At 39.0% G+C, this 15,000-nt stretch overlaps 1 protein-coding gene across 2 annotated transcripts in view; it reads left to right on the forward strand.

Annotated features, from left to right (window-relative positions):
* Positions 1–15,000, forward strand: part of ube3a (ubiquitin protein ligase E3A) — a 174,950-nt gene that overhangs the window by 842 nt on the left and 159,108 nt on the right. The window lies entirely within an intron of this gene.

A 15,000-nucleotide genomic window follows, 5' to 3' on the forward strand; every position in this document is an offset into this window, starting at 1 on the left:
GTGTGCGGCCCCTGGGGGGTGGGGTGGGTAAAGGCAAAGATCCCCAGCGGGCTGGGAAGAGCGTGGAGACGAGCTGACATTTAGGAGCCTGGCGCAGGGGGTGGGAGTGGCGGAGTGTGCAGGCAGCTGGCTTAGCCTTGCAGGCCGTCCGTGCAATAGCGAACGAGTCGGCTTCATTGTGTATATGCTCTTAGATGGCTCAAGTAACTAAAATTAAAATATATCAAGTCAGGTACGCCCTGTTTGAGTGAGTTAAAGGTCTGGTTTTGTCCCCTTCCAAAGTTAAAAAAAAAAAAAAAAAGCCCTCTACCAACAGTTTCAGTTTGCTGTTGAATGTCACCCAAAGTAAGTGTTTCAGTGATCCAACATTAAGTTCAAAATACCATGTTGTTGGTCCGGTTTTTTAGTCAGTGACGCCTAGCCATGTTCTGAGGTTATCCCTGCTGCTCATTTTCATTTATACCGTTGGACAGCGTAGTGGCTATATTAATGGTATCTAATTGCTTATTGTTTCGTCCATATACATCTTGTATTGTTGTCAATAAGGGACCTTGTTGTCAATACACTAAATGTGTATTTAATTGACACCTGTTTATATTAAGCAAATAGCTGTACTGTATTCAAAATATTCAAAAGACAAGATTGGTATTTTTCAAGCCAGTTATTTCTTCACTCTCATGATACATATTAATTTGCAACAAAGCATTGTGTTCTAAAGTGGAAGTTTTTTTTATATATATTTAAAAAAATGCCTGGTCTGTTCTTGCAGCTTACAATGGAGTTAAAGAATTAATGAAAATGCCTTAAAACTCATTGTATACATCCATTTTTTCCAATCCAAAGATGTTAGTGTATTGACACACATGTCGAGATTGCACAGATATTGCCAAACAAGATATCCGCATCGTTTTAAGAAGGAAGAATTCACAAAGCAAAACATTGTGACATTCAGCTATTTTAAAAGGATACTGTGCGTTTTGCTGTGCTGCTCATCTCCTTCTGTGGTTTTCTTTCAGGGCCAGGGGCCTGGATTCACCTTGGGAAGTTCCCCGTGACCCTGTGTTAGCATATAGCGGGTTGGAAAATGACTGACTGACTGAAGTTATTACTAAATACTGCTACTGACACTAAATGTTGATGCCCTGATGTGATATAGACAACTAGGCAATAATAACTTAAAAAGACACACTTAGGATCACGTATACTTCTTTCACTATACAGAAGCTTGTTTCATTATTTTACCTTGTGGCAACATGAGCTTCCACCTGACTCCTCTCATCAATGGTCAGGGACAACCCATATGCTGTTATTTTCTCTGGCTCCTTGTTGGCGTATGCAGGTCAGGAACACAATCTCAGTCGGCATATTTTTACCAAACATGCGAAATATAGCAGTAATCTATTGTGTGGTACAGCTGTTGGAGCCTCCAAACAAAGTGATGGTTTACAGCCTCAGTAAGTGGTCTGTGCCTTCAACCAAAGCCTTCAGTACTGCCTGTGCTACTTTTCTCTGGCTTCTGCTGGTGGTGCAGAACTGTCTTTTTGCTCCACAGCGCAAGGGTTTACATGAGTTTTCCATGTTTGTGCTGTATATTACTGATTGATTGTTATTTGTGCATAGAGACTGTTATATGCTGTTTTCACTGTGCTGCAAGTCCCATACCTGAAAATTGCTACTTGGGTGCTGTACAATGCCTCATCCTGTGATCTGACTTCCAGAGGTCATGCAAAAAAACAATTTCTTTTTGGGGATTAATACAGTGTATGAGATACTATTCTTTCTTCAAGAAAAATAGTTCCAAGAATCTGTGATAAAAATATTTTTTTCTAGTTTCCTTTTGGTTTCACAAGAATGCCTCATAAATGTGAAAGATATATTTTCTTAAGTATACCTTTGCTGATTCAATTTGGATGTATTTAAAATTTTTTTAGGCTTTTTCATTCACCTATTAGTGTGGTGCTGAGATTTAACGGGTGCATGTCTGCACTCAGGTCCTAATCTGGGATCCTGAGTTGGTTTGTCATGTGGTGGGTGCTCCAATGTGCTGTATCAGTGCATGGTCCTAACCCCTCTCTCTCTCTCTCTCTCTCTCTCTCTCTCTCTCTCTCTCTCTCTCTCTCTCTCTCTCTCTCTCTCTCTCTCTCTCTCTAAGAACCTGTGTATCCTTTATTCCCATTGTAAGCTGCATGAACAGACAAGGTAGTTTTAAAATTTATAAAAAACGCTTCCCTTCAAAACACAGTTTTTTTTTTTTTTTTTGGCTAATTAATATATGCCTTGATTGTGAAAAAATAACTGACTTGAAAAATGCTAAACTTATCCATTAAGAAAAAAGTGCATCCCGCATTTATAAGGCATCCTTGTCATAGTGAAAGTAAACTAAAAATAATTATGTTATCATAGATTTTTGGTCCTGTTTTCCTTGAGATATAAATTAGGGTTGGATCTGTACTAAAATTTTGACATCAGTATCGATACCAGCTTTCAGACCTTAGTACTGGTACACACGTAAGCACTACTGAAGCACATAATGGATAACTACAAAACCCTCTGTCTTACTCCAGCCTACTTGGTGTGCCGCACAATTGTGCATATCCCTCTTGACAGAATAATGTGTGTGTCAAAGGAATAGTCCCCTGTGTAGTATTGATGGTGTCTTTTCATGAAGTCCCCAGCAAGGTGGTTATAGTTAATGAAAACTAAAATAAAAACTGAAACTATTATTAAAAAAAAAAACATTTTCGTAAACTGAAATAAAATAATTAACAAAACCTAAATGAATCTATTAAAGTAGCTGGAAAGACTAACTGAAATAAAATAATAAATTACTAAAATATTTGTAGTTTTCATTTTTGAATGAATATTCTTGCCGTTAGTCTTTAACCCTTGTAAGTTTTAACTCTAAAACATAGTCATCCACCACGAGCCGCCAACATGTATATCCAGTAAATGGTGGTTGGTGATGGAGGGCGGCTGTTCACACAGCATTTATGGTGACAGAGCAAGCTGAGTGCGGGTGCGTAATGCGTGAGAAATAGAAAGCGATTTGTGTTCCGCCTTTCTTTGTGATGTTGTATATCAAGATGTAATTCAAATGGCTGAAATCAGAATGTGCTGGTCAACAAAAACTTTACCGTATGGACAGAAAAATCACGAGTGAGTAATGTTTCAGTTTATTTCTCAGGTGACTGCTTTTTGTTGACAGCAATTCATCTGCCACTTCACACAGGAGAAATCATTTTTACTTTCTCTTATACGAACTATAGAGAAAGTATAGTAATCATGAAAAAATTTGACCTCGATATTTTGATGAATCTTGATGTTATAGACCTCCCAGAGTCCAAAAATACTGTTTTTTTGGAATTGTGTGTGTACGTGTCTGTGTGTCTGTAAACACGATAGCTTAAAAACGCAACTAGATAGATGGATGAAATTTGGCATGTGGTTGTTACACCACAATTGTAGATCTGTATTAACTTTTGGGCCAAATCCATCACCCGGAAGTGGTACTTTACCTGAACACATACGTTTGTTTTTTTTTTTTTATGGAGCTGCAGAGTCCGATTTATTCAACATTACTTTTATAATAATTGTTCAATATATTATTAATTTGATTTGTTGGTGATGATTCCTTAATGTACATAATATAAAAATATTATCATTGTCTTGCGGCTTACTCCTCAAATATCCATCCCCATATCTGAGTATACAAGAAAGTCAAGGGGAGACCACTCACGATTTTTGAAAATAAAACGGCACCTATTGAAAGACTGACTAGGTCATCATACAAGATCAGCATATTGTTGCTGACCAATCACTTTTGCTTTAAAAACATCGTTTAACAACGAAGCGATACAAACAAAGCTAGAGAGTCTGACAAGTGGTGAAAAACTAAACATACTAATGGGTTTTTGTATTTATTCTATATTTATTAATTTATCTTTTTTAGTTCATATTCACAACTCAAAATATCTGATATTGTGAAAGTAATCCATTAACAGAATTATATTTTAGAATATTTGTCTCCCTTTTTTCAATGTTTTTCTCTCTCGCTCAAAATAGATAGTTGAAATATCATATTCTTTTTGTTCTTAACATCAGCCGTATCATACATATTGCATACCAGGGAGTTTTCCTGCCTTACATCCAAACCTGCTGGGGTAGGCTCCAGGTTTCCTGTGATCCTGCTCTGGATGAACAGGTTTAGATAATGTATATAATGTTTTTAATCTCAGATGCTGTCTGTTGTTTTGTGTCTGTCCGTGCTCCTATTACCTGCTCTTGCCCTGCTCATTATTGGTTTACTGTCCTTATGGTAGGCTATTCAAGACTCACCACCTCTAACCTCGACACTACATGCTTGTTGTTCTTTGTTTCCCTCAATACAGCTAGGTGGGGTCTGCACACTGAGTCAAGTCTAAGAGCCCTGTTCTTCCTAAGCCCCTGTGATTTTCATGAGAAAATATTTAAAAAATTATTAAATTGTGTTTAGTTTTTTAGTTTTGATTATGCTTGTTTTTATCAGACAAAAACAAAACCAGATAGTAAACCAGGCAATGTAGTAAACTTCCACTAACATTAAACTCATATCCAAATCTGTTGTGTATAGTTCTGTCTGATTGTGACACAAAACTAACTCCGTAGGTGCTCCATGCCATAATTACTTAAACTAAAACTGAAACTAATATATATAAAAATAAAATAGAAATGTCTTTGTGAAATAAAAACTAAACTAAAAATAAAAATACACGATGAAGGAAAACTAAAACTAAACTGAATTTCCAAGTAAGGTCAGATAAAATATAGAAATAAAAACTAATATAAAAAGGCAAAACTATAATAACCTTGGTCCTCGGCATGTCTAACCATGTTTTTCTCTGGTACTCTACACTCAAACTCCTTCCCCAACACTCAGTAAAGTTGATGTTTACTTCTGGTGCCAAAAATCCTGAAATGTTGGTACAGTGCCATTTTTAACTTTTGATTTTTTCAGTACATATCCGATGCTCGTATACTGTGCAACCCTAGTAAGAATATATTTCCTGTTGGCTTGTCTGCTGACAGCTGCAGTCTCTATTAGTGAAATTATGACAAAACCCCCCTTCACAAGGCTATGTTCTGCTTATTATCGTCAGTGTTTATGTCCTGACATGCCTTTAACAACAGATAAATGTGCACTTGAATCATATTATTTTTCCCTAAATGGCACAGACGTTTGCCCATTGCATTCAGTGCTGCTATTTTACAAAACCTATAGTGTGAGAATCATGCCAGGAGGCAGCGTAGTGAAAAAAACACACAAGAGTTTCAGTGTGCTTTGCACAAATAACAATCAAGCTGAACAGAACTAATTACACTATATTATATTTTCAATAAAAGATTACTTTAAAGAGCCAAGCCATCCTTTCTCTGAAAAAGGCTGAGTATGTGATGGAGCAGATGGAAGCTCCACAAACCAGCTGTCAAATTTAATTAATACAAGGTGAGGTGCTTTTGCTGAGCATATGGTAATAAAAAGTTTGAGGACGTCTTTGAGTAAGTAAACTTATTGACACTCGCTCAAAACAATCGCCCTGTAAATAGACAGGGAGAACATCCAAAACTCATGCATACTTTAGCACTGTGAAGCAGGAATTACAGCAGTTGCTCTAAAATCTTGCTTCCAATAAGCAGGTTAGGAAGATGGATAGATGTGTGCCTATAACCAGAGCCGAAGTGGGCTTTACTGGTGTGTACAGACACCTTGTGCTCGGATGTTAAAGGGAGTACCTCCTCCTCACATTTCAAAATCATATATTAATGTCAGCGCCTTCCCATCTCCAAGGGAGACCCCCTACCCTCTCACTCTGTCCCTTCCTGCTCAGTGGTATCATGTAGTAATGTCAATGTGCTCCAATTGCCAGTAAAGTGGTTCCACCTCAAGCACTGTCTACGACATTGGTTCAGTTCTTTTTGCATACAACAGGCCTGCTCAGTATATTCTCTCTCACTGAAGCACACACATCTATTATCAATTCACTGGTAGTATATATTTGCTAAATAGGATTCTTCCTGCCTTGCACCCTGTGCTTGCTGGGATAGCCTCCAGCTCCCCTGAGACCTTGCTCAGGATGAAGCAGCTCCAAATATGGATGAAATAAGCTTCTGTACAGGTGCATCTCAGTAAATTAGAATATCATGTAAAAGTCGATTTATTTCAGTAATTCAATTTAAAAAGTGAAACTCATTATGTAGATTCATTACACACAGAGTGATATGTTTCAAGCGTTTATTTCTTTTCATTTTGCTGATTATGGCCTACAGGTAATGAAAACTCAAAATTCAGTATCGCAGAAAATAAGAATATTACATCATAAGATCAATAAAAAAATGATTTTTAATATAGAAATGTTGGCCTACTGAAAAGTATGTCCATGTACACACTCAGTACTTGGTCGGGGCTCCTTTTGCATGAATTATGGCATCAGTGCGGCGTGGCATGGAGGCGATCAGCCTGTGGGACAGCTGAGGTGTTATGGAAGCCCAGGATGCTTTGATAGTGGCCTTCAGCTCGTATGCATTGTTGGGTCTGGTGTCTCGCATCTTTCTCTTGGCAATACCTCATAGGTCAGGTGAGTTTGCTGGCCAATCAAGCAAAGTGAAACTGTGGTCATTAAACCAGGTATTGATACTTTTGGCACCTTGTCAGCAGAGGGAAGCATGAAGTGCTGTAAAATTTCCTGGTAGAAAGCTGCACTGACTTTAGACTTGGTAAAACCCAGTGGACCAACACCAGCACATGACATGGCTCCCCAGGTCATCACTTGACTGTGGGAACTTCACACTGGACCTCAAGCAAGTTGGATTTTGTGCCTCTCCACTCTTCCTCCTGACTCTGGGACCTTGATTTCCAAATGAAATACAAAACTTACTTTCATCTGAAAAGAGGACTTTGGACCACTGAGTAACAGGCCAGTCCGTTTTCTCCTTAGCCCAGGTAAGACGCTTCTGATGTCTCTGGTTCAGGAGTGGCTTGACATAAGGAATGTGACAGTTGTAGCCCATGTCCCGGATACATCTGTGTGTGGTGGCTCTTGAAGCACTGACTCCAGCTGCAGTCCACTCCTTGTCAATCTCCCCCAAATTCTTGAATGGACTGTGCTTTACAATACTATCATGGCTGCGGTTATCCCTGTTGCTTGTGCACCTTTTTCTGCCACATTTTTTCCTTCCAGTCAACTTTCCATTACTATGCTTGGATACAGCACTCTGTGAACAGCCAGCTTCTTTAGCAGTGACCTTTTGTGGTTTACCCTCCTTGTGGAGGGTGTCAATGAGTGTCTACTGGACAACTATCAAGTCAGTAGTCTTTCCCATGATTGTTGTTGTTGTTGTGAGGCCTACTAAAAGCTCAGGACACCTTTGTTGGTGTTTTGGGTTAATTAGCTGAGTGGAGTGTGACACCATGAGTCTACAATATGAACTTTTTCACAATATTCTAATTTTCTGAGATACTGAATTTTGGGTTTTCATTAGCTATAAGCCATAATCAACAAAATGAAAAGAAATACAACGCTTGAAATATACAGTATCACTGTGATTGTATAATGAATCTATATAATACATGAGCTAGATGGCAGCTTCCCTTGAGTGTAATGGTGCTCTGAATTCCCACAGGGCATCCTGGGACTTGGAGTTTGGCTTCTCAGACCTGTTGGGTGCCGTGGGTGCCACCAGGGGGAGCTGTCAAAGGACATGGGGACTCATCCTTTCCTTATAGCCCGGAAGTACTAGGTAGTCACGAGGACAGAAGCCCTGGAAGTGCTAGCCAGTTACGTGGTTGGAAGGACAGAAGCACTTCTGGGTCGAAGACTATATAAAGGACTGGTGGGAACCCAGCAAGCGAGCCGGAGTTGGGATGTAGAAGACAGAGCTTGCTGGGAGGTGTGGAGGAGAGAATAGTGTTGATTTATTGTTTATTTGTATTCTTATTTATTATTGTATTGCATATTTAGTGGTGGCTGTAGTGCTTAAGGCACTATACCGAGAAGAAAATTATTAAAAGTCTTCTGGGTGCTTTTATTTTGTCCTGAGCGTCTGTCTGTTGGGGTTAAAGGGCCCACAGCAACCCCTCGTGTTCACAGTATACATACACTATACAGTTAACTCAATAAGTATTTATTAGGTATTGAATTTCAATAGTTAGTATCGTATTGATGGTTTTTTTTTTCCCCATGACAACCCTAATAGGTGCTACATGGAATCAATCAATTCTTTGAAGGTATTTAGTTGATAGGCTATATACTAAGATTTACTTACTTTTTAATATGAAAGTTAACGTTAATCAACATATGCATTACATTTATTATCTATAAAAGACAATATACAATGCTTACTCATAATTAAAAATGTAAAAATTTGTTTTCTTATGTAACAGAATGTATATGGGTTAGAACAGTCCACACTTTTCATTAGAGGTGTTTATTGGTTTCCACTCTCGAGTGAGTCTCACTTTGTTTTTTTTTTTTTGTTTTTTTTATTTTATTAATTTTATTGTAATCATTCCATACAAATAGATCAATTTATAACCAAACAAATCAAAGACAAATCAAACCCCACCCCTGAGAAGGAGAGCTTAGCTAAAGGAGAATTGCTTAGGGCTTTTTAATAAGACAACAATAAGCAAAGGGAGAAATAAATATATATGTAAATAAATTAAATGCGGTAATAGTTATTTCTCTTATTCTAAAATAATATTGATCAGATCCTGCCAGGTTTTGAAAAAATTTTGTACAGATCCTCTAACTGAGAATTTGATTTTTTCCAATTTCAAATAATATAAAACATTGGTTTCCCACTGACTTATCAGAGTAGAGTTAGGATTCTTCCAATTTAACAGAATAAGTCTGCGTGCCAAAAGTGTAGTGAATGCAATCACCGTTTGCTTGTCCTTTTCCACTTCAAGTCCGTCTGGAAGAACACCGAACACAGCTGTTAGTGGGTTAGGAGGGATTGTGACCCCAAGGCTGTCTGAAAGGCACTTAAAAATTTTTGTCCAAAATGATGTTAATTTGGTGCAGACCCAGAACATGTGACCCAGTGAGGCAGGAGCTTGGTTGCAGCGTTCGCAGGTTGGATCTTGCCCTGGAAACATTTTGGACAGTCTTAAGCGAGACAGATGGGCTCGATATATAATTTTTAGTTGAGTAATTCTATGCTTTGCGCATATGGAGCTCGAGTGAATTCTCTGCTTTGCTACCTTCCACTCCTTTTCTGATATATTGATTAAGAGATCTTCTTCCCAATGTCCTCTTGGATCTTTGAAAGGTAGGGACTCTAATAGGATCCATATTACTAAACGAAAATGGTAAACCGGATATGGACGCAGGGACATGGGCCGTGGACGCAAAAGACGTAGTGCGCAGGCGCCACACAAATCCCCCCCCCCCCATAGTGAAACGGGAGAGACTACGCACGTGCGCCACACAAAGCCTCCCAACCCCGCACCAGAGCAAAACGGGAGAAACTACGAACCGTCAGAGTAGGAAACAAAATAAAACGTCATAAAGAGGATAAAGAACAGGGTCAAACACATGAAGAGCAGGTTACAGAACAAAGCCCCCCTCCCCAGAGTACAACGAGAGAGACTACGAACCGTCTGACATGCCGCAAGCGGGATAAAGCGAGGTCAGAAATAAAACACAGAATAGGAAACAAAGTAAAACTTCATAAAGGGATTAAACAACGGGGACGAACACATGAAGAGCGGGTTACAGATGATGAAAACTGGAATGCAACAGCTACAAAAAAACCTGGGCACTAAACACATGCAGACCGAGATACAGAATATAAAGGCAGAAACAACGACAGTTAAACGTCCACAACACACTGCGGAGGCGGACCCTGAAGGTTCAGGCGCCTACATCGGGCGTCAGAACGCGCAGTGAAGTACAAAAGGCAAAGGTGCCTGCACAGCATGGTAAGAACCGACATAATACGGAATGCGCAGGCGTCGCTGCCAAATTGTGAGTGGCACTAATGCGTAGATCTAATGAACGTGGACTCCTACAACGCGCGTCTCAAACTGCATAAGCAAAGCAGGCACGGGTTCAACACGACACAGCTCGAGTGACTGAGATACAAACACGCACCTGCTTGGATATAATTAATGAACGCAAGTGCCTACAATGTGCGTCTGAAATGACGCAAACCAGGCAGAGACTCCTCCAAAAAGAAAGAGCTCGACTAAACGATATACGAAGTGAAACTGGAAACACTACAGAGCACTACAGTGCTCCACAATGCACCGCATTATACAGTAGTTCGGAAAGAGCTTCGTATTAACAGTGGATAGACCCACAGTGACACGGGCGAACGCTCCGTATTAAACATACGTCATCCTAACACGTCCAAACTATACGGCATAGGTGAATCACATTACAGTGATGCATTATTAACAGTACGATAAACATCACAGTATCGCAAACAAATGAAAATTATTACTCGAAAAAGGAAAATATAATCGCCACGGACCAGGTGTCATTATAACAAAAGCAGAATAAAGCGAGGTCTCAAATGAAAGACAAGAGTGGAAAGCAAAGTAAAATGTCATAAACAGGTTACACGAGTGGGCCAAACACATGGACAGCAGGTTACAGATAATGAAGACCGGAATTCAAAAACTTCAAAAACAAGAGCTCGACTGACCGAAATACAAACTGAAACGGGAAACACTACGGGGTCCGCAGTACTCCACTATGCACCGCATAATGGTACGGACGGGGCTCTGTATTACCAGTGGAGAGCCCCAGAGTGACACGGGCGAGCGCTCCGTATTAACACTAGAATTACCAGAGCCTACGAAAAAACTCGTAAATCCGTCCCACCTTAAATCGCGTCTTAAAGCCGTTTGCACATCTCCACCAGAGTCTTTTGTCATCTAAATGTGATGATAAACAAAAGCTACTAGCAGCCAGCTATTCCATCCCCCCACCGACTTAGAATGAACTCCTAGCTCATGCCTTGCCTTGATTTGATTACCTGGTATTGAAGTGGAGTTTTACAGTGGAAATAATTCGAGCGTTATTTGGAATACACGCATTTCATGTGTGTTCCATTTCTATAGTAGGCTGTGCAAACACATTTTTAAAACAGAAACGTTTTTCATATTCTAATAGTAAATGACAAAATGTAGGCAGAAACTATATAACGTATGAAGCCTGAAGTCCATATATCAAAGAAACACTTTCACAAAAGGTACAAATAAGAGAACACGTGCGCTTTTCTTCAAAAATATAACTGCACAAAAAAAAAGCCGCGTTAGCATGCCACATTGACACTCTTACTGCAACTGCCACGGTGGCGTAATGGTATCAGCTCCTGACTGGGGATCAGAGGGTGGCGAGTTTGATCCCGCACGGCTCCACTTCGAGAAGTAAACTGCTCTTATTCTTACAATTTTAGAATAACAACATAAATTTAATTTCAGTCTGTAACAGCCGGTGTAACTTATGGTACTGGTAAAGGTTAGCTTTTTTTTTTTTTTTTTTATTCACTTTTCATTCTCGCAGTCGATGCATACTAACGCCCCCCCCCCAAAAGGGTTCTGACACAAACGCTGGCGAAGCTGCCTTCCTTCGTATCTCACTGTCACTTGATTTTCTTTTTATTCAGTGTTATTGAGTGTTCCTGCCAGTCCCCACATGTTGCTGTATGCTGTTTCTTTTGTACTACAGGACATGCAGAGGAGAGAATGATTTCACATTATTTATGCTGTTTTCACATAAAGACTGCAGAATACTCGTGACTGCATTCTCGTACCAATGCACTTTTTCCATCACCTTTTCCTGTAAGAAGCAATGTACTCACTTCTCTCTATGCTGTGGTTTCTATTACACACCTGAAAGAGACAATATATGTGAAAACTTCATCGCACTAATGCAATATTATTTGAAAACGAACAGCGTCAGATCAGGTGTGAAAATTTAATGTGAGATACTGGTAAATTTTAGCTTTTTTTTTTTTTTTTTTAAATTCACTTTTCATTCTCGCAGTCGATGCATACTAACGCCCCCCCCCCCCCCAAAAGGGTTCTGACACAAACGCTGGCGAAGCTGCCTTCTTCGTATCTCACATAAAATTTTCACACCTGATCTGACGCTGTTCGTTTTCAAATAATATTGCATTAGTGCGATGAAGTTTTCACATATATTGTCTCTTTCAGGTGTGTAATAGAAACCACAGCATAGAGAGAAGTGAGTACATTGCTTCTTACAGGAAAAGGTGATGGAAAAAGTGCATTGGTACGAGAATGCAGTCACGAGTATTCTGCAGTCTTTATGTGAAAACAGCATAAATAATGTGAAATCATTCTCTCCTCTGCATGTCCTGGAGTACAAAAGAAACAGCATACAGCAACATGTGGGGACTGGCAGGAACACTCAATAACACTGAATAAAAAGAAAATCAAGTGACGGTGAGATATGAAGGAAGGCAGCTTCGCCAGCGTTTGTGTCAGAACCCTTTGGGGGGGGGGGGGGGCGTTAGTATGCATCGACTGCGAGAATGAAAAGTGAATTAAAAAAAAAAAAAAAAAAAGCTAACCTTTACCAGTATCATAAGTTACACCGGCTGTTACAGACTGAAATGAAATTTATGTTGTTATTCTAAAATTGTAAGAATAAGAGCAGTTTACTTCTCGAAGTGGAGCCATGCGGGATCGAACTCGCCAACCTCTGATCCCCAGTCAGGAGCTGATACCATTACGCCACCGTGGCAGTTGCAGTAAGAGTGTCAATGTGGCATGCTAACGCGGCTTTTTTTTTTGTGCAGTTATATTTTTGAAGAAAAGAGCACGTGTTCTCTTATTTGTACCTTTTGTGAAAGTGTTTCTTTGATATATGGACTTCAGGCTTCATACGTTATATAGTTTCTGCCTACATTTTGTCATTTACTATTAGAATATGAAAAACGTTTCTGTTTTAAAAATGTGTTTGCACAGCCTACTATAGAAATGGAACACACATGAAATGCGTGTATTCCAAATAACGCTCGAATTATTTCCACTGTAAAACTCCACTTCAATACCAGGTAATCAAATCAAGGCAAGGCATGAGCTAGGAGTTCATTCTAAGTCGGTGGGGGGATGGAATAGCTGGCTGCTAGTAGCTTTTGTTTATCATCACATTTAGATGACAAAAGACTCTGGCGGAAATGTGCAAACGGCTTTAAGACACGATTTAAGGTGGGACGGATTTACGAGTTTTGTCGTAGGCTCTGGTAATTCTAGTGTTAAATGCGCGTCATCCTCACACGTGGCTGCCCAGCAGGCACGGGTTCAAAACGCCGGGGGTAGGCGAACGAAGCGAGCAGGGGGCGAAGCCCCCTTGTTTTATATAATGCGGAAATGGTGTTTAATTCCTCGGCAATGAGCAGTATTTTTTCCAGCATTGTGGAGGGTGCGAGGTGGGGAAAATCGGGCAATTTCTGTTTAACAAAATTTCTAATTTGAAGATAGTGAAAGAAATGTGTAGCTGGGAGGTTGAATTTTGAACATAATTGTTCAAAAGATGCAAATATGTTGTCTATATAAAGATCTCTGAGCATTTTAATCCCAAAACTTTTCCAGGTATTAAATACTGGATATGTTTGCGAGGGTTGAAAGAGGTGGTTTTCTTGCAGAGGTGCCACGGATAAAAGATTTTCCATCTTAAAATGCTTTCTAATTTGGTTCCATATTCTAAGTGAGTAAAGCACAATTGGGTTATTAGTATATTTGCGATAACTTGCATTTGTTGGAGAGCAGAGCAAGGAGTATAAAGAAGTACTACAGGATTTTATTTCTATTGCGGACCAGTCCTGTGTAAGTTCATTTATTTGTGTCCAGGTTTTTATGGCTTGTATGTTTGCTGCCCAGTAATAAAACTGAAAATTAGGTAGAGCCATGCCACCTTCTACCTGAGGTCTTTGTAGGGTAGCTCTTCGGATACGTGGGTGTTTTGAGTTCCAAATGAATGAGGTTATTGTTGAATCTAGTTGCTTAAAAAATGATTCATTGATATATATTGGAATGTTTTGAAATAAAAAAAGAAGTTTAGGAAGGATATTCATCTTAACAACGTTAATTCTTCTGGCTAGAGTGAGATGAAGGGTTGACCATCTATCTAAGTCTTGCTTAATTTTTTCCATACAGACGGCAAAGTTTTGTTGATAAAGAGCTTTATGTTTACTTGTGATATGTACCCCTAGGTATTTAAACTGATCTGCTATGGTAAAAGGTAGGGTGTCCAATCTGATATTATAAGCTTGTGAATTCACTGGATAGAGTATACTTTTATTCAGATTAATTTTAAGACCAGATATCTTTTGAAATTCTGTTAGTGCTGTTAAAACTGCAGGGACAGTGTTTTCTGGGTCTGATATATATAAAACCATATCATCTGCATATAGAGAAATTTTCTGTTCCAGTCCTTCTCTGACAATCCCCTTTATCTGATAAGAATTTCGGCAGTGAACCGCCAGTGGTTCAATGGCGATTGCAAACAGCAGTGGTGACAAGGGACATCCTTGTCTGCTGCCACGTTCTAGCTTAAAGTAGTCTGAGCAAATGTTATTAATACAAACTGAAGCTTCTGGATTGGTATACAGTAGTTTGATCCATGCACAAATATTCGGGCCAAACCCAAATTTCTCCAATGCAGTGAAAAGGTAGTTCCATTCAATCATATCAAATGCTTTTTCTGCGTCTAATGATAGTAAAATCTCTGGGGTGTTTGATTTTGCTGGTGAATATATAACACTAGCAAAATACCCGCGCTTCGCAGCAGAGAAGTAGTGTGTTAAAGAGGTTATGTAAACATATATATATATATATATATATATATATATATATATACATATCTACATATACACATATCTACATATACATATATATATACATATATAGATATATATATAATATACATACATATATATATATATATATATATATATATATATATATATATATATATATATATATAT

The sequence above is a fragment of the Erpetoichthys calabaricus genome, chromosome 4 (genome assembly GCF_900747795.2).
Source record: "Erpetoichthys calabaricus chromosome 4, fErpCal1.3, whole genome shotgun sequence".
In the NCBI taxonomy this organism is placed as follows: domain Eukaryota; kingdom Metazoa; phylum Chordata; class Cladistia; order Polypteriformes; family Polypteridae; genus Erpetoichthys; species Erpetoichthys calabaricus.